A 26,523-nucleotide genomic window follows, 5' to 3' on the forward strand; every position below is an offset into this window, starting at 1 on the left:
AGTTACTGAATTACAAGGAAGATATCAAAAAGATTGAAAGGGTGCAGACATCTACTTGGATGCTGCCGGGACTTCAGGAACTGAGTTACAGGGAAATATTAAACAGGTTTGGACTTTATTCCCTGGAGCAGAGAAGAATGAGGAGAGATTTGATAGAGGGATACAAAATTATGAGGGGGGACAGACAGACATGCTCTTTCCACTGAGAGTGAGTGAGATACAAACCAGAGAATATGGGTTAAGAGTGGAAGAGGAGAAGATTAGGGGGAACTCCTTCACACAGAGAGTGGTGAGAGTGTGGAACGAACTGTCTGCTGAAGTGGTGAATGCGGACTCAATTTTCACCTTTAAGAAAAATTTGGACAGGTAGGGGGCGTGGAGGGGGAGAAAAATAAAAGCAACCTGGCAATTTAAGGGGGAATCCCACGCCGCGATGACATGGTGAGTGATGCGTCGTGCAGCCACAGGAAATCCCCCTGTTCCTTGTGTTCTTTCTGTTCCCTCTCTGTTTAAAGTTCCAGAGCAACCGGGAGAACCAATTCCCTTCAAATAGATGGAGGAGGACGCGCGGGTAAGTTTTACCGGGTTCCCTGACCACCTCCGAGGTAGGTCTGGGACCCGGGTGGATTTTGACTGGGCTTGCCCGGTTCAGCCCTTTCAAATAGCCCTGTACCTGGGTCTTCACCCTAGTAAATTGCCTGGTTACAAGGCGATCAGAAAGGGCCTACTGATGTCAGCAGCCCTATAACTGTTGGTCACTAGAACAGCAGAACCAGACCTTATTATAAAACTAAGTATCCTCCAAATTACTGTGAGCAGAAGGAAGGGAATGCGATTTTCTTCCCTGGAAGATCAAGTGTAACAGGTGCACAAATAATCCAGCATCTCTATGCTTCAATCTTCAAATCCTATCGTCTGGCAATTCTGGTATATTGATATTTGTCAGCACAGAAGCATAAAGCTGCTAAACTCTCAGCTTCAGCGCCAGCAATTGGGAATGGGGGTTCGAATCCCTCTCTGTCCATAAGGAGTTTTATGTTCTCCCCATGTCTGCCTAGGTTTTCTCTGGGGACTCCGGCTTACTCCCACTGTTGTAGGTTAACTGGGTGTAATTGGGTGGCATGGGCTCGTGGGAGGTCTCATGCTGTAGGTCTCATTTTTTTAAAAAACAGTGATCTGGGTTTGACCTTGGTTGGCGGACTGTGCGGAATTTGTGCATTCTCCCTGAGGCTGTGTGAGTTTCTTTTTGATTCTCCATTTTTCCTCTCACGTCCCAAAGACATACCAATAGAAAAATGCTGGAGAAACTGAGCAAGTCACACAGCATTTGTAATGCAGCAAAGATAAAGGTACACAACCAACGTTTCACGTCTGAGCTCGTCATCAGGGCACGAGCAAAAAGCAGGCAGGTGCCCAAGTAAGAGGGTGGTGGGAGAGGAGCACTGTTCACACAGGCGGCAGGCCGCTGGTGCCACGAGAAGAGGAACCCACGCAGGCCGCGGGCCACTGCGGTCAAGGGACTTGTATCAGGCTGCAGGCTGCTACATACTGGCTGAAGGGGCAAGAGGTACCAGAACCAGGATGCGAGAGGGTGCCAAGGACTCGGGGGTTTGGATCTGATGACTGGCACTTGGGTCTCTGTGGTTGCGGAGGCTGCGGGAACATTGGAGGCATATCCGTGGATACTCCACGTTGCTGGTGGTCAAAGGGGGAATGTGGGGGGGGGGGGGGGAAAGAAAGACTCTCTTTTGCTTCTCTTTCTCTACCTCTGAGGCGCCAGGTAATTTCTGCAGATGGTGAATCTTTGCATTAGAGCATACGGAAGTCAATTTTGTGTAATATTACACAACAATAAAGGAATCTTGAATCTTCTTCCACAGGCAAGAGGTCATTGGTGGATATGGGTGAGCGGGCACAAGAGAAAAAAAGGCTGGTAGGTGATGGGGGATGGGATGGCTCTGAGGATCGATGAGGGAAGGGAGTGGAGATCTGGAGGAGAGGAAGCAGAGGGATAGGGCAAGGGAAAACCGGAGAGCTCGATGCTAATGCCATCTGGTTGGAGATGGAATATTAGCTGTTTCTCCAAGGTTAATTGGCTGCTGTGGAATTGTCCCTGACATGTTGGTGCGTGGTGGAGGCTGGGCAGAGTTGACAGGAATATGGCGAGAATATAATGAGAATGGGGTGGTTGATCACCTTGGAACAGGTGTGTTGAAGGGCCTGTTTCTATGCTCTATGATTCTTGTTTCTCCAGACTTGTGGTTTAGGACATTGCGTTGTTTAAAGTACATGACAACTCAGTAAATGAAAAGCCTGACGCAAGACAAGGCATCTTTGTGGTGGTAAAGAGAGGGGGGGGGGGATCTTGGTGGATAATGGGCCGGGGACCCGAGACAAGTATGTTCTACGGAGGTTAAATCAGATTTCAGTATCTGACTGGGTTAAGAGGCCTCTGGCTTCTTGACCCATACCTTTATCTCCAATGACACCTTATGGTTACTGGTGCTCGAGAAGAGCAGAGCACCCGGATCTTCTGTGATCAAATGCTTTGAGAGGTTGGTCATTGCCAGAATTAACACATACCCAAGTAAAAATCTGGATCCACTGCAATTCGCCTACCGCCACAATCCCTCCACACCAGAGACAATCTCTCTGGCTCTCTAATCAGTCCTGGATCATATAGACACCAACATACATCAGGCTACTTTTGATCGACTGCAGTTCAGCTTTCAACAGTACTAGTCCACAAGCTTCAAAACCTGAGCCTCTGCACCTCCCTCTGTAACTGGATCCTTCACTTCCTCGTCAGAGGACTACAATCATTATGAATTGGAAACAACGTCTCCTCCTCACTGACGATCAACACATGCACACCTCAAGGATACATACATTATACAGCCACAATTGTGTGGCTAGGCCCAATTCAAATGCCATCTACAAATTTCCCAATGACACCATGGTCCTTGGCTGGATCATAGAGGGCAATCAGGATGTATGCAAGAGTGAGATAGATCAGCTGATGTCACAACAACATTGCACTCAATGTTAGCAAAACTATGGAACTGATTTTGGACATCAGGAGGGGGAATTCAGGAGAACATGAACCAGCCCTCATCAAGGGGATCATCAGTGGAAAGGTTAATTCCTGGTTGTCAACACCTCTGAAGATCTATTCTGGGGCCTCCATGTCAATGCAATCATGAAGAAGGTTCACCAGGAGCTATACTTCGTGAGGAATTTGAGGAGATATGGTACATCACCAAAGACTCTTGCAAATTTCTACAGGTGTACCATGACGAGAGCATTCAGGCTGGTTGCATTGCCATCTAGTATGGAGGTGCCAAATCTCAGGTCAGGAGAAAACTCCAGAGAGTTGTTAATTCGGCCTGCAACATCACGGGCACCGGACTTCACTCCATCGTTGGGGTCTCAAAAAAGCAGCCTCTATTCCTCAAGGACCCCCACTGGCCGGGCCAACCCCTTCTTCACTCTGCTACCATCAGGAAAATGGTGTAGGAGCCTGAAGATGAGCACCCAGCGGCACAGAAGGAGCTTCTTCCCCTCCGCCATCAGATTTCCGAACTGACAATGAACTACAGATACTCTCTTACTTTCTCTTCTTTTTGTTCCATTATTTACTTTTAAAAAATCGAGGGGGAAAAAAAGCAGAAAAAAATATAATTTTTAACAAAATTTGTGCCTATAAACGTTATCGCTAAACAACGAACTTCATGACATGTTCAAAACAAAAATAAATCACACAATTCAAAAATGGCTCCTGTTTAGAAGGTTTGATAAAGGTAGAACATTGACTTTGCAAAAAAGGTCAGTTGCTATGGATCAAAAGCAGCATAATCAATCATTGCATGGAATATAGGAGTTGGGAGGTGATGTTGAGATTGTATAAGACGTTGGTGCGGCCTAATTTGGAGTTCTGTGTGCAGTTCTGGTCGCCTAATTATAGGAAGGATATAAACAGAGTGGAGAGAGTGCAGAGAAGGTTTACCAGAATGTTACCTGGGTTTAAGCATCTAGAGTATAGGGAGAGATTCGACAGATTAGGTCTTTATTCTTTGGAGCGTAGAAGGTTGAGAGGGGATTTGATAGAAGTATTTAAGATTATGAAAGGGATAGACAGAGTGGATGTGGATAGACTATTTCCGTTAAGAGGAAGAGAGATTAAAACAAGAGGACATGAGTTAAGAATTAAGGGGGAGAGGTTTAGAGGTAACATGAGGGGGAACTTCTTTACTCAGAGAGTGGTAGCCGTGTGGAATGATCTTCCGGGAGAAATAGTGGCGGCGGAGTCAATTGTATTATTTAAGAAAAGGTTGGACAGGTATATGGATGAGAAGAAGATGGAGGGTTATGGGCATTGTGCAGGGAGGTGGGACTAGAAAGGGGTGTTTGGTTCGGTGGGGACTAGAAGGGCCTAATGGCCCGTTTCCGTGCTGTAATTGTTATGTTATGTTATGTTATAATTATTCTAATTTGAGGTTAACTCAGGAGACTGATAGGTGGAAAGAAAATGTCCTTGAATCTTGGTGGCATGTGATCTCACACTGGTGAATTTTCGCTCCTGACGGGAGGGGGAGGTGAAGAGAGTGTTCCCAGAGAACTCTTGAGGCCACGGTACCAATATAGGCTGGGAAGGGGAAATCCAGGTGTTCGGTCCTCTGAGATCTCAGGTCCTGCCACGCACTGTCGGGGAGAAATTCAAAATGGGAAAACGGCCATATACTAACGGACCACGAACCACTGATCGGGCAGTGGAAGGGCGGGGGAGGTTTGACTCTACCCTGGCCAATCCGCTGAAGTCACATGGAAGCAGGTGAGAAAGGCATCTTCCCTTCCCTGAACCAGACAGGTCTTAGACCAATGAAGCAAGATCGTGCAGTGCTGGTTTCCCCACTGCACACAAACCTACTTCACGGTCTGTGAAGCATTTTGGGAAATTATGTGTGCGGACAAGAAAGAAGTGATTGCAATCTGGAAGGGTTCAGCATGTTCCCATATTTAACACCTGCCTGTTTTATTTCCTCTCGGTGCTATATTTAGCACAACAATTAATCTGTATTTTCACAGAGTCAATAACCTGTTTATTTTAAATCAATGCACATCTGCGTTAAGACCGCACTGACAGGAATTTCTATCAAAGCATTAATCAGTGCACTATAAATAGCTTAGAGAAGATGGTAAACTCACCAATGAGCATCAAGCATTCCCAGGTTAGTTCAAAGCACAGATTAGATTTAGAGTACAGCTCTCTCAATAATGTTAAAATTGCAGGGAGCTTCTTAGCACAGAAATAAAAAGATGAGGGCCATAATCAATATTTTTCAATGATTTTTTTTAACTATGTTCTCCGTTGTATTAAGGCATTCAATTTGTGTGTAGCAAGGTCAACAGCATTGAGATAGATGATCAGATAATCTGTGTGGTTGAGTTTACTTAAAAAGGGATAAATGTAACTGGGAGAGCTGCTGTGCTCTCCTTGATGCGGTGCTAACGTATCTTTTACGGAGAGAGAGAGAGAGAGAGACACACACACCTACACAAAAGCTACAGATACTGAAACATTGAACAAATAACAATGGACTATAAATTTTTTCAAAAGGTTTGCTTCCTGAAAAAAAATGTGAATTATGATAGATAACTTCAAGCTGAACGCAAAGTTAATTTCAGATTTACTGTATTACGTAGGAAATTGGAGAAACATTAAATTGACTTTCATTGAATTTACCATGCTTAATCCCATCACGATGGTGGCACATTGTACTAGTTCAACTGACCTAAAAACGTTCTGCCGCTGATTTTTGTTTGTACTCAGCATCTGATGCCTCTCATGTCAGTGTCGAACAATAATCGGCCAGCGGTGATGGATTCCAGTTGCCCTGATACCACTTTCCGAGGCTCACAATGCCCTGGTGAAACCTTTCACCGTGTTCGTCACTGACGGCACCAGGATCAGCGGGGAAGGAGTCCAAGTGCGAATGCAGGAAACATGCTGCACTTCATAGTTTTTCTATGCTTGAAGCATGTTGTCAATCAGCTGGATGTCGTTTGGTGCTCTGTAGTTGCCAAGAAAATTCTCACCAACACATGTAAATGCTTTCTAAACATACCCAGGCCTAAGACAACATTTACATAGCACCTGCACTGATAGTGGATGCCCAGGCATGCTTGGACTGACCTAAACAGCTTGCTTTGTGGGCAATATACCAGTAGACTTAAAATATGACAGGACATCACAAAAATAGGTTATATCTAAAAATTAGTACGTGATAGGAAAGTTTTAAGGTGATTTCCATGATCAGCAGCCAAAAATGTTCAGGAAGCAAAATCTTCGTTGTCCAGTCTAATTGGCTGCTGGAGGACTGAGTGGGTCCCCCAGCATCCATGGATAGTAATGGTCAGGACAGGATAAATGAGATAAAAGTCTCCTGACCCAAAGTTGACTGCAATTTGAGGTGATTTAGTACATCACCCATGACTCTTGTAAATTTCTACAGGGGTATCATGGAGAGCATTCTGACTGGTTGCATCAACGCCTGGTACAGAGGTGCCAATGGACAGGACAGGAAAAGGCGGTAGAGCATTCAGCCAGCGCCATCACGGGCACCAGTCTCCATCTCATTAAGGACATCTACAAGAGGCGATGTGCAGCCTCTATCCTCAAGGACCCCACCACCACCCAGGCCATGCCCTCTTCTCACTGCTACCAGCAGGAAGGAAGCCTGAAGATAAACACCAAATAGTACAGAATCAGCTTCTTCCCCTCCGCCATCACATTTCAGAACGGACAATGAACCACCGACACTACCACAACTTCTCTTCTTTTGCACTAATTTTTTAAAGGAATGCAATTCTGCCCCTGTAACGCTGCTGCAAAACAACAAATTTTGTGACGTGTTCACGACGATAAATTCTGATTTTGAGTCTGGCCACTTCTGAATTGGGGGGAATTGAACAGGCTAAGTGTTCAGCCATTGGGGTTGAGAAGAGTGAATGGGGGCATGAGTGAAACAAATTAAATCCTAAGGGATCTTGACAGAGTCGGCGTGAAGAGGATGTCCTGAAATGAGGGGGATGGGGTCACTGTTTAAAAATTAATGGGTTGCCCATTGAGGTCAAAGATGAGGTGAAATTTTGCCTCTCAGAGAGTTTTGAGGAATGCTTTCTTCAGAGTGATGGAAGCAATGACTTGGAATACAGAAGAAGTCCTAAAATCCGGTCTTCTCAGGGATTGGATCGGGCAGTACATTTAAAATTCAAATTTAAGGAGGAATAAAGAAGAATTGAACAGATAAATTTTAATAGTTTATTCATTAGCGAATAGTGTGGTTCATTTATCAAAACGAGCAGTTCTAAAGAAAAATAAACAACACTTAGGGAAGGCCTGGTTGACATAGCGGTTAGCGCAACACCTTTACAGTGGCAGCTATCGGGACCGGACTGGGGTTCGAATCCTGTGCTGTCTGAAAGGCGTTCGCACGTTATCCCCACATCTGCATGGGTTTTCCCCAGGGTCTCCAGCTTCTTCCCACCCTTCAAAAACGTAATGGAGGGTAAATTGGGCGGCACTGAGTTCTGGCCCAAAATGGATTGTATGTCTAAATTAAAAAAACTTGACAAAAAATGTGAACATAAAAATTTTGCACTTCAGAAAAAAAGTGTAAGGCTTGAAATTTTGTTTAAAAGTGAACATTATAAAAGAAAAATACAGTATACAGATGGATTTCTTTGTGATGGATTACCTACATTAAGCGTGGTCACTTGTTTCTGCTGTGCATCTGTGGCACTTATGCAGGCACGCACACAAAAGCCCGCCACATTTAAATAGTATGAGAGTTTTTGAAAAGTCCAGATTCTCAGATGGTCCAGATTTCTGGCATCCATAGTTTTGGACTTCTACTGTATTTGTAAAGCAGATTATCGTCAAGCGAGGGCTTGACGGGTTACTGCGGGTGCACAGATTAACATTTCAGATTTATTGTAAATAGATGACATCACATACAACCCTGACATTATTTTTCCTGCCAGCGAGGCAGAATTAGTGCAAAAAAAAACTACACATGTAAACAAATAAAGAAATGCCAACGACTCGCTGTACAACACAGAGAGGAAAAAAAAGCAAACAATAAAGTGCAAAAGTACGAGTCCTTAAATGAGTCCCTGATTGAGTTTGTCGTTGAGGAGTCTGATGGTGGAGGGGGAGCAGCTGTTCCTGAACCTGGGGGTGCAAATCTTGTGGCACCGAGACCTCCTTCCTGATGGCAGCAGCGAGAACAGAGCCTGTGCTGGGTGGTGGGGATCCTTGATGATGGCTGCTGCTCTCCGGCGGCAGTGTTCCCGATGGTGGGGAGGGTTTTCCTTAAGATGTCCTGAGCTGCGTCCCCTGCCTTTAGCAGGGCTTTATGCTCAGGATCATTGGGTATCTCTGTACCCGACCGTGATGTAGAAATTTCTGGAGCAATTTGCCAGGGTTTCCAAACCTCTGCAAACTCCTGAGGAAATAGAGGCACTGAGTTACTTTCTTCAGAACACCATTCGTGTGTTGGATCCAGGAAAATCAGTGACTCCCAAGAACTTAAATTTGCTCACCCTCTCCATCTCTGATCCCCCCGCCCCCCACCCAATAATCACTGGGTCGTACACGGGAATGCAGAGTTGCAGTTACCATCGGATTAGCTCCTGACATCGAATGACAAAACAGTCTGGCGAAGAGCAAGTGATCAACTCCAGCTTCAAGTCCCAAAAACCACTCTTAAAATGCTGTTAAATTGGCAGTAACTCTTGCAACAACTGCTGCAGTGGGTTTGCGACAAGGCAGTAAGATTCGATTTAACTTCTAGCAATGCTACACCAGTTCCGGGAACCACAGCAACACTGAAATTAAATCGTGCTAAAATGAAATAAGGCTGATGCAGACTTGCAAAATAGCTAACATTCAGTTCCCCACTAGATTCTTAATAATGGAAATCCAAATAATGCATTTCAATTCTAAATTAATATCCAGCTCGATAAGTATTTTAGCACAGAAATTACTGCTGCAATATTAATGAACAAACACTTTTATGTGTCAAGAAACAAACAATGTACCATCAGTTTCCTGTGTTCGCTACTGTAATTCGGACTTTAACCCAATTTAAACATTACCGCCTGCAAAAATTGCGAATAATTCATAATTTCAATGTGTTCGGAATTCACCTGTTTCTATCACCAAGTCTAAGCTTGTCTCAATTTGTCGAGTGCTCCCCTCTGCGTCAGAAGACTATTGCTTTAAAGCCCACTTCAGGATTTGAGCATGTAATCCATAATTCACTGCAGTACTGAGGGAGTTCTCCTCCAGTCCAGCTCCACAGCAATGCCTGTGGCTCAGGTGCTAACATCCTCACCTCTCAGTCAGAAGGGGTTGTGCGTTCAAGTGTGACTCTCGAGGCTTAAGCCTGCCACTCAACATGTTACTGAAGCAGTACTGAAGTGTTCTCTTGGATCAGACACTAAACCTTGGCCTTGAGTGAAACCTCAGATGGATGGAATAGATTCCACGTCACTATTTCAAGGATGGATGTGGCAGGGTGGGACCAGAGTTCTCTCGGGTTTCCTGGTCGCCTCCCTCCCATCGAGTTGATCTACCAGGATCGCTGTTTCGGGAGGGCTCGCAAAAATTGGGAAGGGCTCCTACCACCCCGCACGCAGCAACTTCCATCGGGAGAAAGAGCCAGAACCGCCAGGCTGAGAAACAGTTTCTTCCCACGGGCATTGCGACTGCTGAACGCCCGTTAAAACAACTCTCGGTGACTCTACTCTTTGTTCCGAATTTTTATTTTTATAGATGTATGAATGTACTGAGCATATAGATTGGTTGTCTGTGGGTGTGTGTTTTGCAATGTTCTGCGTCGGGCACCAGAGAACGCCGTTTCGCTGGGTTGTATTGCACTGATCGAATGGTAATAAACTTGAACTTGAAGCATCAAGGGCTGAAACTTTGGTGTGATATCCTTCCTGGAAGGAAGTCTGTCATCTTTACTCTAATAAGGCACAAGTGTGACTCCAGAACTACAGCGAATCAAATAGTCCACCAAGGCACTGAGAACAATGATGCCCATGGGTGTGCTTGTATGCCCTACGTTACAATGGTGGCCATCTTTCACGAGGTACTTTGTCCACACACATTAGTTGAAGTATGTTTAACTGTGTGTAAATGAAATGATAACTGATAAAATGCTCTTATCAATCGAAGGGAGTAACATTAATTGATGTGAAAATGTTAACTTGAACATTCTATATTTATACATTTTAGATTTTTACGATTAAAGTTTGAAATCAGACCATATGAACACAAAAAATAGGAGCAGAAATAGGCCATTCAGCCCATCAAATCTACCCCACCATTTAATCATGATCTGATTCTTTCCCCCACTCACTCCCCGACCTTCTCCCCATAACCTTTGATGCCCAGGGTAATAACGAACCTATCAATCTCTGCATTAAATACACCCAATGCCCTGGCCTCCTCGACCACCTGTGGCAACAAATTCCACCAATTCACCACCCTCTGGCTGAAGAAATTCCTCCGCGTCTCTGTTCTAAGCGGATGCCCTTCAATCCTGAAGTTGTGTCCTCTTGTCCTAGACTATGCAATAAAATGTTTCTCTGTGCCTTTCAATATTCAGAATGTTTCTACGAGATCCTCCCTCATTCTTCTAAAGCCCCTGGAGCAAGTCACCTCTCGGATGAATCTTAAATTGCTTATTTGTCTTATTTATTTTCCCCACACCCTTCACATTTTCTGTCCCTCTGCCTGTTAGTCTCGCCCCAGCCAGCCTCCTGGTCCACCCTCTCTGCCAGCACTGATCAATAGTCAGCCCAGGAAGTGTATCTCCCCATTTGATATTGCCTACCTCATCCCATCCCTGTACTGTCTTCCAAACCCACCCACGGACATTCGCCTGGCAGATGTAAAATGTCCAGATGTAAAATGTCCAGATCTAAAACATCGACTGCCCATTTTTCCTCACTGAGTTCCTCCAACTCAGTGTTCACTTCTGGCAAAAGAAGCCCTGAGGCTAATTCAGTTAAGGCACTGGAACTAGCTTAAATGTCCTTACTAATTCAAAGTTGGACAAATTGTGGATTATTTTTTGTGACTCATTTCCCTGTTACCCACTGTATGTTCTGGTACACACTGCATTACTCATCTTCAGCATTGGTATGTCACCAAAGACTCCTGAAAATTTCTACAGGTGTACTGTGGAGAGCCTTCTGAATGGTGGCATCGCTGTTGGGTACAGAGGTGCCAATGCACAGGAGGGGAACAGGCTACAGAGGGTTGTCAACTCAGTCAGCGCCATCATGGGCATTAGTCTTCACTCCATTAAACCCATCTTTAAAAGGCGGTGCCTCAAGAAAGCAGCTTCTAACATCAAGGACCCCCAACACCCAGGCCATCAGGAAGGTGGTGTAGGAGTCTGAAAACACGCACTCAACGCTACAAAAACAGCCTCTTGCCCTCCACCATCAGATATCTGAACCACAGGCTTTTTCTCTTTGCTGCACTAGTTTTTTTTTTAAATCTTGTCTTTGCGGGATAATAATTTATAGCAATTTTGCACCTTGTTCTACCAAATACTGCTGTCCCAAAACAACAAATTTCATGGCACGTGTGCAATGCAATAAACCCGATTCTGATATCGAACCCTCTGATTTAATGTACTGACCATATTAATAATAGATACTTATTCATCAATAAAATATATAGTGGTTCCTACATTACTCCATTAATAAAGATAGCATATATTTTCTCCATTATAACAATGACTTTGTTAAAGCCCTTCATAAATTGTGAAGATATTGAGATGCCCATGTTTGTAAAAAGTGCCTCAATTGCCCAAAGGTTTTTTCACAATGTTCCTTTTTAAAGAGTATCATGGAGTTGAAAATCAATACTTTCTGAATGAAATGCAGTAACAAACATTTTTAAGTCAATTCCATCACTCTGGATATTTGGTGGGCTCTTGTTGCTGTGATTGTGTGATAAATACTAAAGGAATGAAAACGCAGAGAAATCCCCATCCTCTTCTTTGACAATGTAAAAAACGTGGTGCGGTTGGCGCAGTAGTTAACGCAATGCCTTTATAGCGCCAGTGATTGGGGCCGGACCTGGGTTCGAATCCCGCGCTGCCGCTAAGACGTTCTCCCTGTGTCTGCGGGGGCTCCAGTTTCCTCCCACGGTTCAAAACGTACCGGGGGTGTGAGTTAATGGGGTGTAAATTAGGCAGAATGGATTAGTGAGCAGAAATGAGTTGTTACTGTGGTGTAGGTCTAAATCACACATGTCAAACTCAGGCCCACAGGCCAAATTTGGCCCGTGATATAATTATATTTGGCCCGCAAGATCATATCAAATATGTATTAGAGCTGGCCCGCTGGCCGCCGCACCAGTATAGCGTATGCACAGCTAATACTACAAATCCCAGAATGCTTTGCAAATGCGTTGGCGCCGGCCCGTCAGCCCGCTAATCGCCCCCACCTCCTCTCTTTACTTTCATTAGTATCTGCGACCTGTCGCCTAACTCACATGTAATAAACCCCTTACGAAAAATGGCCAAACGAAAGACAGAAAACAGGACCTTACAAGACAGGTGGGAGGCAGACTCTGACCTCACAGTTTGATGAACTTGCATCTAAGAAGAGATGCCAAGTATCTGGTTTAGACCCAGGTGCATCAGAGTAAATCACAGTGGAGCAAGCGAAGCTTGGATTCATATTTTCTTTGGTTAACTCTGGACTGTTCATAGTTGAAAGATTGGATTTTCATTGAAGCAAGTGTTTTTTTTGACTTGTTGGCTTGTAGAAAAAAAACATTTAAAAGGAGCTTAAAGACTAGAGAGAAATATTATTTATTGAATATTTTATTTCTCATTTGTTAATGCTTCTTCTGGAAAGAGTTTAACCAAAACTATTATTAAACATTTATTTTAATAAGAAAAAGTTTAACATTACATATGTTGAAAGAAGAGAAAACACGCAGATGTTGAAAATTTTCAATAAATATTTAGTTTGGCCCACGACTTTTGGCCCTCTGTGAATTTGAGTTTGACACCCCTGGTCTAAATCTTTAAAACTTTTAAATATTTCTTGTCCTGAGAAGGGAGTCCAACCCCATTTTTTAAAAAAAAGTTAAAGATTTCATTATTGTCATGTAATGCTACATTTAGAATGTAACATACATGAACTCTACCGTATGGAAGACAGTCATCACTTTGTCCTGCGCCCTTCACAGAAATGAGGCCCCAGCGAGGAACGAAATTGCGACCCCTGGTTTACAAGACAAGTGCTCTAACTACTGAGTTACTGGAGCCTCAAAGCACCTCCATCGCTGCACCCTTCCCCACACGGAATCGGGATCAGCTTTTATGTGCAAGTTCATGGAGCATAAGAGGTTGGAGCAGGCCCACTGAGCTTGCTCTGCCATTGATCTGATGATGGGTTCATCTCCGCCCACCTGCCTTTTCCCCATATCCTTCAATTCCCTTACTCTGTAGAAATCTATCCAAACTTCTCTTAAATGGAGTGAGACCAAAACTCACAGAGGCAAGAAAGTCCTTCAAAAATTATAGGGGTTGTAGGTTAATTGGATGTGATTGGGGGGGGCATGGGTTTATAGGCAAGGGAGGGCCTGTTCTCATGCTGCACGTCTAAATCCTGCGGTCTATAGTATTGTGTGTGTTTTGCCATTCTTCCAACGTCGTGGTAGCTCCCAATGGAAGGAAGTCCCCCACACCCTGGAGGAAGACAAAACCCAAGGCCTTGCACTGGAAAGGAATGGAGACTGTAACAAACAGCAGCCATTTGCAACCTTTTTATTGGCTATGGAGGGGAGAGAACAAAGCAACCAAATTATCCCTGCAGTTGGGGCACAAACAAAGTGCTGAGGAAGGAGAAACAGATGGAATTTAGGGTTGCACTTATTTGAAAGTGGAAAAGCGAGAAAGCAAGTGTATTTTAGGCCAGAATAAAAAGCCTTTGACTAGGGTGTCGAGCCTTTCTCAACCCTTTTTTAGCTATGGCCCCTTTATGACTCTGACATTGGAAATACTTGCAAATTTCTACAGATGAGTGGTGGAAAGTGTGCTGACGGTCTGGTACGGGGACACCAATACCCCTGAGCGTAAAGCCCTGCAAAATGTAGTGAACACGGCCCAGACATCACAGCCAAAACCCTCCCCACCATCAGGAATGTCTACAGGGTTGGAGAACGGCAGCAATCATTAACGACTCACCCCACCCAGCACACTCTCTGTTCTCGCTGCTGCCATCAGGACAGAGGTATTGGTGCCACAAGACTCGCACCCCCAGGTTCAGGAACAGCTGCTCCCCCTCCACCATCAGACTCCTCAACCACAAACTTAATCAGGGACTCACTTAAGAACTCTTGAGCAGTTTATTGATTTTTTTTTTTCCTCTCTGTGTTGCAGTTTGTTTAGATTTCTATTTGTTTACAGGCGTGTCAGTTTTTGCCCTGCCAGTAGTGGTAATTCTGCCTCGTCCACAGGAAAAAGAATCTCAGGGTTATGTGTGTGATGTCATGTTTGTTCTCTGACCATTAATTTGAACTCTGCTCAATGTTGCTGAGCCCCCTTCCCTGTGAAGCAGTTGGTTTCTTCCGTACTTCTCTCCCACCAACTACATAAAAAAATGGTCTCGGGAGGTGAAATGGGCTGTGGGCCCTCCCCCCCCCCCCCCCTCCCACACCCGTTGAGAATGGCTGATATAGAATCTAGAAGCTCAATCTGAATTATTTCCTGGTCAATCTCACATTACCTTGGAGATGGGACCCGAGTGGAGAACGATATCATCTTTCCCAGGGCCAATTGGAAAACGGGAAAGTAAAGGCTAAAAGAGACAAATACACTAAGATTTAGAAATATCAGAGTTTATCTTCAACATGAAGCGGGAAATCCAACAAAAACCAATGGCATCACATCCACACTCATTGCTCACTGCCACTGTCAACCCACTCCTTAAGACTGTGTCGTCAGCTCCAATAGCCATTACTCATTAATGGGAATTCATACCTTAAAAGAAAACTCTTTAAAAATGACTCCTGATGGAATGTCTTTCTACTTTTCTAAAGACGTTACCTGAGACGTTAATTCCTCAGTTGGGGTTCTGAAAGGGAAACTCTCTTTTTAAAGACATCCTAGTGAATTTGTCATCTTTTAAAAGCAGCTCTATTTGTCTTCTCCAAACAGCTTTGTTGCTCTTTTTTTGAGTGGGGCACTGATGGTGAGGCTTTCTCTTTAAAACAGAATTTACCGTCAATGACTGCTTCAAAAGGGATTTCTTACAGAGACATTTTCCTCGAAATTGATCGTCGGTTAACGGTGTTAATTTTCCCTTTGAAATTCGTTCCACTGAAGAGCTGAACTGTGGAGTGGAATACCACACACTGACGTTTAACGTTAACAGACGATGAATTTCCAAGCCACTCGGGAAATGAACGGATTGGGAGCACACCTGCCCAAAGTGTTGGGTCTGCAGTTTCAGCTCTACCGTTTCCCTATTCAGCTGTTCATCAAATCTGCTTTGGCCCTCATGTGACCTTTTGTTACCAATTAGATCCAATGTTTTTCTCTCTTGTTTTCCTTCCTCTCTGATGTAACCTTCCCCTCTTTCCCACAAAGAGAGATATGGACACTCCCTCAAAGGGTAACTGTGATGGTACACCACCGGCCCACTGCAGGGTAAAACCTCTGTACCTGCAGGAGTGTAAGGGGACAGGACAACACTTGGCCGGCTGCCAATCAGTTGGCCTGAATGGATCAAGCCCCACCCAGTCGGGTGTCAATCACCCTCCAGGATATAAGCCTGCGCTGGCCTCCCGAGGCCTCACACTGAGTTGCGGCAGCCGCAGCCAGCCTGGCTCTGCGGAAGTCTTTGTGGATTAAAGCCTGTTGTACAGTCTTTACCTTGTGTGTGTCTGATTCTGGCTAACAGCGCACCACAGTAACCATGCCTTCTGTCATCATTTCGGTCTCCACGGATAAACTCTGATGGACAATGAGTTCCCCTTGGCACCATATTCCACCAGAACAGAGAAAAAGACCACTCGGCCCATTGGACATTCCCGCTCACAGATTATTCCTATTTCCCCCACTGATTTTTTTCTTGTAACCCACGTTCCCATCAACCCCTCCCCCCCCCCAAAAAAAACCCAAAATCCTGCTCTCCCCTTGACAGCAAGCAATTAACTGACCAACTTGCTCAAGAGGAAACTGGATAAAAATCCACGTGATCATTAGTGAGAACGTGAAAACTCCACACAGACAGATGAGGACTAAACGTGGGTGGCTGGAGCAGGGCAGCAACAAACTATTGACTATTGCGTTATGCAGCCTATTGTTACAAAACCGACTGAAGCAACTCTCTCTGTGCGACATACATCCATACTGAGATACTGCACGGCAACAGGCCCGTGCCGCCCAATTGACCTACAACCCCCACACATTTTTTTTGAATGATGGGAGGAAACCAGACACCATGGGAGAAACCCATGCAGACGCTGGGAGAACAAACAAACTCCTTGCAGATGGCACGGGATTCGAACCCAGGTCGCTGGCGTTGTAACAGCGTTACGCTAATTGTGTCACCCTCTTGTGGAACTCACGTTGCATGACCTTCCTGTCAGCATAACCTTTAATTCTTTTTATTCTAAGTTGATTCATTCGCAAGCTGTCAACCTTTCTTGCTCACCCAAAATTGCCCTGAACTAAGGTCATGCTCACAGCTCCAGGCCAGACAGGGCAAGGATGGCAGAGTCCCTTCATCGAAAGACACTGGTTAACAGGTGGCTCTTATATGACCGTCTGCTACTTTCACGATTTCTGACGCGAGACTAACCCCAGTTCTTGCTTATCCTTGCGGGAGGCAAGTTCCCACCATGAACGCATGCTCTGGCAGAATTCACTCCACATCAACATTATTTTTTCTTAAAAAAAGGTCACACTATGTACTTGAAAAGGATTTGAGGTTCAGCATATTCCTTGTGCAGCTGAAAGGAGCAGTTTAAAACTATACTTGAAATACATTTTATTTATTACACAATTATGGTAATTTTACTGCTTCCTGGTGTGTAGTGAAATCAAAAATTATAATTGACTGCATTATATAATTATCTGACAGCTGAAGCATTTTCTTAGCCTCATCTAAATCCCTCACCACCCCCACCCACCCCACCCTCTCGATCGTAGTCAACGGGAGCTGATCTCCCCAATTATAGAATAAGCAAAATTATGTTTTTGTTATGAGGGGTGGTAAGATGAAAAAAATTAGTCTCCCTGGCATACTTGGACAGATTAAAATAATTCACTGCTCGGGTCCCTGGGATTTTTGATCAGCATTTTGGAAATTGCACATTGTTAAATTTTAAATTTTTAAATTAAATTTTAAACTTAGACTTGCAGGCACAGTAACAAATCCTTCTGGCTCATAATCCTTTGACCAAGCTCCCCAATTAGACTGCAACCCCCCCTCATACATTTTAAAGGGTGGGAGCACCACAGGGCTTCGTTCTTGGCCCCCCTGCTCTACTCACTTTACACCGATGACTGTGTGGCTCGGTACGACAACACCACCACCGTCTACAAGTTCGTTGACGGCACCACGGTCGTGGGCTGTACAAAAAGGGAGGGAGTTTGAAATCATGGCCGGATAGTCCACCAACAACAACCTCACACTCAATGGCACTAAAACCAAGAAGCCGATTGTTGACTTCAGGAAGGGAAAACCAGAGGGGTACGATCCAGTGCTCAGTGGGGGATCAGAGGCGGGGAGTCTTGGGAGTCACTATCTTGGAGGATCTTTCCTGGACCCAACACACAAATAACATGAAGAAAGCACGTCAGCACCTCGACTTCCTCAGGAGTTTGCGGAGGTTTGGTAAGACATCTGAAATACTGGCAAATTTATATGGATTGTGCTGGCCGGCTGCATCGTGGTCTGGTCTGGGGTCACCAATACCCTGAGCAACTCCAGGATGTCACAGACAGAACCCTCTACACCATCGAGAACATCTATGAGGAATGAGAGCAGCAGTGATCATCAAATATCCGCACCACCCAGCACACGCTCTGTTCTCGCTGCTGCCGTCAAGAAAGAGGTCTCGGGGCCACAAGACTTGCCCCAACAGGTTCGGGAACAGCTGCTCCCCCTCCATCATCACACTCCTCAACAACAAACTCAATCAGGAGCTCATTTAAGGAGTCTTACATTTGCACTTTATTGATTTTCTCTCTCTCTCTCTCTGTATTGCACAGTTTTTTTACATTTCTTTATTTGTTTATATGTGCACACTGTGTACAGTTTATTTTTTGCACGACCAATTAGTGGCAATTCTGCCGCACCTGCAGGAAAAAGAATCTCAGGGTTGTATGTGATGTCACGTATGTACCCTGACCATAAATCTGAAACTGGAGCACTTGGAGGAGACCCACTGACAGGATGAGAAAGTACAAACTCCTTACAAACAGTGGCAATGTGAACCCAGGTCCCTGGCACCATGATAGCATTGCACTAACTGCTACATTAACCACGTAACTCCAACCATTTTTCATGGAAGTACAAATTAGGGCTCTGGCTGACAACAGGTTTGTTGGAGGCTTGAATCAGCCACACGATCATTACCTAAGACTATCTCAGCTCCAAGAGTGCTTGAGCAAATTTATTTAAAGCCCCATTACACCATTCAGTACTACCGAAGACTCTCAGAAATTTCTACAGGTGTACCATGGAGAGCATTCTGTCTGCCACAGAGATGCCAATGCAAGGGCAAGTTAAAAAAAAAACTCCAGAGGGTTGTTAACTCGGCCTACGACATCACGGGCACCAGACTTCACTCCGTCGAGGACATCGACAGGAGCTGGTGTCTTAAGAAAGCAGCCTCTATCCTCAAGGGACCCCTCCCCCCCCCACCACCCAGGCCGCACCCTCTTCACTCTGCTACCAACAGGAAAAAGGTACAGGAGCGTAAAGACACAAGGACAGCTTCTTTCCCGCTGCCATCAGATTCCAGAATAAACAATGAATCACAGACACTGCATTAATCCGACTTCTTCCAGCACTATTTTCATTTATTTTGTAAGGGGGTTTAGATGAATGTTTGCCCTGTGACGTTGCTACAAAACAACGAATCCCGTGACTTGTTCGTGACAATAAATACATTGAGGGTTGAAGATTTCCAGTAAGAGGAGAAATGTTGCATGGGTCTAATTCTTGAATATATCAATGCCAAGAGGTATAACTGGACTTTTATAAGATCATCTCACACCATTTGGACTTCTGCAAATTAATTATCACCAGATTTGTTTCAATCCCAACCTCTTTCTGCTCACGTTAGGACACAACATCTTGCCAAGCTCTTTGGAAAAAAATGCTTCTTGTTGCTGGAAAGAAAATAAGGTGAAGTGGGCAGAACTCAGGTTTAGTGTTCTGGAATTTGCATAGAAAGGAACAAGGCTTGCATGCAAGAAACCACTCACAACTTCATTCTGAAATTGTCGGAATCAAAACTTGTTGCCATGAACACATCAGGAAGTTCGTCGTTTTGTCACAGAGCAAACATTGATGTCAACCACCTGACAAAATCAATAAAATAAAATAGTGCATGAAAAGTCAAAGCAAGGCAGGGCCTGGGGTTCATTGTTCATTCAGGATACCGATGGCTGAGGGGGAAAGAAGCTGACCTTGTCTTGCCTTCAGGCTCTTGTCCCTTTCTCCCCTGCCCACCCCCCCCCCCGATGGTAGCAGAATGAAGTGGTGGGGGTTCTTGAGGATAGAGGCTGCCTTCTTCAGACACCACCTCTTGTCGATGTCCTCGATGGAGTGAGGTCTGGTGCCAGTGATGCCGCAGGCAGAGTTAACATCCTTCGGAGTTTTTTCTTGTCCAGTGTTGGCGCCTCCGTACCAGACGGTGAGGCAACCAGACAGAAACCTCTCCGCAGTCCACCTGCAGAAGTTTTCAAGAGTCTTCAGTGGCGATACCGAACCTCCTCAAACTCCTCACTAAGTATAGCCGCTGGCGAGCCTTCTTCGTGTTTCATTGACATGGAGGAACCCCCCCTCCCCTTGCTTGCTGGTGTGCCCTCCCTTACCCTCCTATTGCATCCTGCCTGTGCTCCCCCCCCCATCATTTTGTTCGGGTGCCTGCCTACATTTTGCTCATATTTTGATGAAGTCCGAAATGTTGGTGACGTATCTTTATCTTTGCTATGTTTGACTTGTTAAATTTCTCCAACTTTTACTTAAAACAATGCCTAAAAGGAGGACTTTAAGAATGAAATTTCATGTTTGAAGGCATGGGCTTGCGTGGCTTATGTTTCGGCATTGTCATCTCTGTGTGTAAGCTCAGATATGTTAGTTAGAGAAAAACAGAATGCAAAACATGGGAACAGGAGAACTGTGAGGGGTTTTCAGCCAGAACCATCCATCACCCACAGGTATCAGCCACATGTGTCAGCTTGCTGATTTACCAGTCATAATAACTCATTCATTAATTAACATGGTCTTTCATAGCACATTGGAAAGGTTGAATAAATGCCATCATTTTCCTCCTAATTGTGCTAATTATATTCGGAGGATAATCGGCAGGAAATGAAGAGCATGCCAAAAAGACTGGAGGTTGGGAGAGATCAAGAAGAAAAGAATTTTGGGAAGAGTGCAAAGGCAGTAGGCTGACAAACGAGGAAAATTCTGACCTAGTCCAAAATAAACGTTGTGTCAAATAGTATCAGGCATTACCTGCATTTCAATCTCTTCGTGGCTCCCCTGGTTTTGCGAGATTCACTCAAGTCAACTTTATTGTCATCTGACTGTACAGTGTTCTCCAGTCCTCAGTGCAAAACACACTGACACATAACCAGATATAACACACACAGGACAAGTATTCATCTATGCAAATAAATGAAAAAATATTGTCTCCTGAATAGGAGGGTCTTGGAGGGTCAGTGTGAGCAGTTCCCTTGGTCGTTCAGCATTCTCACTGCCCGTGGGAAGAAGCTGTTCCTCAGCCTGGTGGTGCTGGCTCTGATCCTCCTGGACCTCTTCCTTGACCTGAGCAGCTGAAAGATGCTGTGTGCAGGGTGGAAGGGGTCCTCAATGATTTTACGTGCCCTCTTCAGTCGACAATCCCGGTAGATCTCATTGATTGAGAGAGGAGGAAGACTCCAGTGATCCTCTCTTATGGATTTATCTCTGATCCATTTCACTGGAGCAACCGTATCACGCTATGAAGTAGCTGGTCAGGATGTCCTCGATAGAGCTTCTATTCAACGGGGTCAAGGAGCATCCATTTCAGTTTGGGACCCTTAATCAACACCAAGGGTCTCAACCCAAAGCACTGACTGTTTCTAATCATGGATGCACCCTGATCCACCGAATCCCTCCAACTTCTTGTTCATTTAAGATTCCAGCATCTACAGATTTTATTTTTGCTTCTCCCTTTTTTTAAACTACTGCTGCAGATAAAGTCACAAATGTTTCCTCTCTGCCCCTCGCACTTGGTACTAGCACCTCCAACCTCTGGTCAAGTCACATGCACCAAACTGCACGGTTTGAAGTGTTTCCTCCTGAACTCCCATCCACTAGCCCTCCCCAACCCTATTTCCCCCCCCCCCCAATCCTTCAATGTTGCCCTCTGTGGGGAGCTAGCAAAGAGGAAAGGCAAGGTTAACCATTTTCATGAATGTAGGATTATTGCCAAGTTCTCTCCTGCTTAGTACAGAAGTTGAAAGAAAGAGTGTGGTCATCAAAGGAATTAAAAGCTTCCCTGGCTGGGGGGAAAAAATGTCAGGGCTGAAAGAAATATTTTCCTCACGTGACTTGCCTTAATAGTTATGAATCTATATTTAAAGGTTTTGCTACTCTCTGTGGGCTATGATCCAATATTGGAAGCAGGTTTCTAATCAAAGTGATTTTAAGAAGATTCATGGATCCTGCCACTTTCTGGCTGGCAACCGTGCCAGACACTGAACCGATCTTCCCCACTTTCTACACAGCTGATGCCTTCCGATCTGTATCATTGGGGGAGAGTAAGCTGCAGGGCCCAGAATATAACCTGGTCAAAAGGGAGGTGGTACATACGCACGTGTGCGCACGCACACACACCCTCCTCTTGCACATGCACACCTCTCACACACACCTCTCTCTCACGCACACCTCTCTCTCACGCACACCTCTCTCTCACGCACACCTCTCTCTCACGCACACCTCTCTCACGCACACTCCTCTCACGCACACCTCTCTCTCACGCACACCTCTCTCACGCACACCTCTCTCACGCACACCTCTCTCTCACGCACACCTCGCTCACGCACACCTCGCTCACGCACACCTCGCTCACGCACACCTCGCTCACGCACACCTCGCTCACGCACACCTCGCTCACGCACACCTCGCTCACGCACACCTCGCTCACGCACACCTCGCTCACGCACACCTCGCTCACGCACACCTCTCTCTCACGCACACCTCGCTCACGCACACCTCTCTCACACACACACCTCTCTCTCACACACATACCTCTCTCTCTCTCTCACACACATACCTCTCTCGCTCTCTCACACACACACACACCTCTCTCACACATATCCATACTACTCTCTCTCTCTCTTAGATTCTAAATGGGAACTGGGAAGGAACACATTAACGCCACTCATGTTTGAAAATACAAAAAGCTTTTCCCAGTCTGTGGAAATCTCAATCCCGAGGCTATTTATATCAGAAAGGGGCATTATATAACATCTTTAGAACGCTGCGTTTCCCCCCCCCCCCCACAAGCAATAAAATCGGTCTACGGTGGGAAGCTATTTATTTCATGATTTCCCCCAACGCAGGTTCTCTCTCTCTTACCTTCTCCTGTCACATCCTGGAGACCCCTGCGAGCGTGGCTCCTGTGGTTGGGCTGGTGAGAGTGTCGGCGCCCGTTGTGGAGCTCAGTCGGTGGAAGTGGCCCGAAGGAGTCTCTCTCTCGGTGGACACGGGCCGCTGCCTCTCTCTTACTCAGGCACAAGGAGTGGGATAAAATGCTAGCGTCATCTCCACTGGAGAGCTGAGATGATCAATCCCCCCCCACACCATCCAAAACCCTCTAATCAATTATTCACACATCCACCAGCGCCCACACCTCCAATTTGTATCATTTAACTAAATGACAGGGGCAGGAAAAAGAAACACGTACAAAAATAAGCATGAAAAATGCAAGGGGGAGGGGGGGGGGTAAAAAAAAACAACGGGAGTCTCCCTCCTCCCCTTCTTGCAAGCAAATGAGCGAGGTTTCCTTGTGCCGGAGAAAGACGCGATGCGGGAGCTGGCCAGGGTGCTGAAGCCGCCAGGGGCAAGGCTGCAACAGCGGAAAGCACGGGCTCACATTGCTCTAGGTCATTAAATCCCCGCGTTGTCATCCCCGGAGGTTATTCCCACCCCCCCACCCCCTCCCTCTGCTTCTGTCCGTGTTTATTCTGCCGCTGCGAGGGCTCGGAAGGGTTGCCGCAGATCCCGCTACGGAATTATTTAAGGGGGAAACTCCCCACCTTTCTCGTTGCATTTATTACCCACACTCTTCTGAACCTTGGCGATCTGCGTCGTGGTGTGAATACAAAGAATTCAGATCATGTCAGTCACTACTTACTGGAGTTTGATCTGCCGTGTGCCAGTAGATGTTCTGGCCCCGTTCAATGCCTAATCAGGAGGCGTCTGTCTCTTTGACGTCTCTAGAAACGCGAAAGGTTCCCCAAAAATCACTGGAATTCGACCTGGGTGACCGAGCAGGCGAGAGAGAACAATATCACATTCAGATCCATTCCATTTTGGTATTCATCAAGCGTCTTTAGAGCAGAGAACGTGCACATCCCTGAGACACGTTGTGGAGAGATAGGGTTGAAGGTCCAGTGGCCTTCATCAGTCAGAGCTTTGAGAATAGAAGTTGGGAGGGCGTGTGAGACCTTGGTGAGGCTCCATTCGGAGTAATGTGTTCAGTTTTGGTAACTTTGCTTGCAGGAAAGGTGTGGAGAGGGTGAAGAGATGTGTTTTTTTAATTGGACAAACAGGCCATAGATGCCCAATTTCACCCCCTGATACATTTTGAAGGGTGGGAGGATACCGGAGCACCTCGAAGAAACCCACGCAGACACAGGGAGAACCTACAGACAGTGGGGGATTCGAACCCCAGTCCTGATTGCTGGGACCGGAATGGTAGACCCCAGACGTTGCCAGGATTTGGGCAGGGGGTTGAGCTGAGGGGCAGGGCTGGGACTTTGGAGCGCGGGAGGATGAGGGGTGATCTCACAGAGGTGTACAAAATCTTGAGAGGGATAGATTGGGTGAATCGTGCCTTTTGCCCGGAGTAAGGGTATCAGAATCAGAATTTATTTTCACGAACAAGTCACAAAATTCGGTGTTTTGCAACATCATCACAGGGCAAACGTTCACATAAACCACTTTTACAACAATAAATAGTGCCTGAAAAGCCAAAGTGAGGCAGTGTCTTTGGTTCATTGATCTTCAGGAATCTGATGGCAATGGGGAAGAAGCTGTCCCTGTGCCACTGAGTGCTCGTCTTCAGACCCCTGTACCTTTAACTTTTCTTTTAAAAATATTTTTTATTGAGTTTAACATAAAAAGTCCTCTAATAAAACTACTAAAAGGCCATATCACAAATGAATATAAATATAAATTTTTAAAAACTATCCAAGCGAAGATGAACACGGTGCCTTGTGGCTCTTCCGTCCTCACAGAACTTTTGTTCTGTTTTCCATGGAGCTTTAGGCACCGTGTGCTGGGGCAAGGACTTGGAGGCGAGTGTTTGCCCAGGATAAACTCCTCCCTCTGGGTCCCACGCCACTGGGCCTGGTGGAGTGCGAGGCATAGAATGCCATAGCACAGAAAACAGGCCATTCAGCCCCTCTAGTCTGTGCTGACCATCGTCTCCCTAGACCCACTGACCTGTTCCCATTCCATAACACTCCAGAGCTCTCCGCTCCTTCTGGCCTTTTTCAAGTACCATCCACTTCATACCTCCCTGGTCTTCCCTACCTGACCCTTGGCTCTTGCAGGAGCTGCAACCCTTCTTGAATTCAGGGACCTTATCAACCCTTCCAATTGAGGAAAGATTCACGTGCATGTCCCCCAAATATGTCTACAGCATTCTTTTAAAAAATTTTATGTACAACGTGATAGAAGCTGATTCTGGCCAGTCAACCATCCAATTATACCCAATTAACCCACAGCCCTATACGTTTTAGAGCAGTGGTTTTCAAACTTTTTCTTTCCACTCACATCCCACCATAAGTAATCCCTTACTAATCACAGAGCACCTATGGCATAGAGATTACTTAAGATGCGTTGTGAGTGGAAAGAAAAAGTTTGAAGACCACTTGTTTTAGAGGATGGAAGGAAGCCAGGGGAATCAGGGAAACCCCACGCAGATATGGGGAGAACGTACAAACTCCTTTCAGACAGCACCGAATCCAAACCCAGGTCACTGGCACTGTAATGTTGCGCTAACCGCTACACTAACCATGCTGTCCATGGTGCTCTCAGGGTGGCCAAGCGCAGACCAGGCGATCGATTGGCTGAACTCTCACTGCAAAGGCCATTCTGCCCCCCCCCCCCCCCGTTTCATGCCATTTCAACTCCCCTTCCCATTCCAACATCGACCTGTCCATCATCAATCTTTTCCACTGCCAGGGTGAAGACCAACTACTCAAACCAGAGGAATGAAGCCTTCTATTTAGCCTAGGTAATCTACTGTTCAATGGTATGAACTCTGAATTTTCCAATTTCAGGGAACTTTATCTCCTGTGCTTCCCCCCTCCATTTCCAAACCATTTCATTTTTACATTTAAATGTTCAATTTGTATTTTGACTTTCAACACAGGAACAGGGCCTTTTGACCCATGAGCCCATACCGACCAATTACACCCAATTAAGCTACAACCCCTGGTATGTTTTGAACGGTCATCTTTCACCCTACTGGTCTGTTTCTCTTCTCTCCCTCTCCTCTGTCAAAGATTACACTGGACAACAATTTTTTTCCTGCTGGTACAGGCTCAGTGGGCTGAAGGGCCTGTTTCATTTTTTTAAATTTAGACATACAGCACGGTAACAGGCCCCTTCGGCCCATGAGCCCGTGCTACCCAATTACAACCAATTCACCTACACCCTCAGTTTCGAATGGTGGGAGGAAACTGGAGCCCCCAGGGAAAACCCATACAAACTCCTTATAGACAGCGCGGGATTCAAACCCAAGTTCTGATTGCTGGCGCTGTAACGGCGTTGCACTAACCGCTACGCTAACCTTGCTGGATCTCTGTATATCGGTTTCTATCAATCTATCCTATCAAATAAGTGTCTATTACAAGCTCAAATGCTACAGCACATCTGATGGTCAGTCATTCTCCATTACCATGTACCCACTCCATTAGATTCTGGTGTGATCACATTTCTAGGCTTACACTTCCAAGG

The 26,523-nt window shown here is 45.6% G+C and overlaps 1 protein-coding gene across 2 annotated transcripts in view; it reads right to left on the reverse strand.

The window, feature by feature from the left end:
- Window positions 1–23,051, reverse strand: part of tmem266 (transmembrane protein 266) — a 117,525-nt gene extending 94,474 nt beyond the window's left edge. For both annotated transcript variants that reach the window (XM_069902549.1, XM_069902548.1), the window contains exon 1: window positions 22,912–23,051. The gene's annotated coding sequence lies outside the window, so the exon portion shown is untranslated. The remainder of the gene's footprint in view (window positions 1–22,911) is intronic.
- Window positions 23,052–26,523: the final 3,472 nt, after the last annotated feature.

The sequence above is a fragment of the Narcine bancroftii genome, chromosome 11, assembly GCF_036971445.1.
Source record: "Narcine bancroftii isolate sNarBan1 chromosome 11, sNarBan1.hap1, whole genome shotgun sequence".
Lineage (NCBI taxonomy): Eukaryota > Metazoa > Chordata > Chondrichthyes > Torpediniformes > Narcinidae > Narcine > Narcine bancroftii.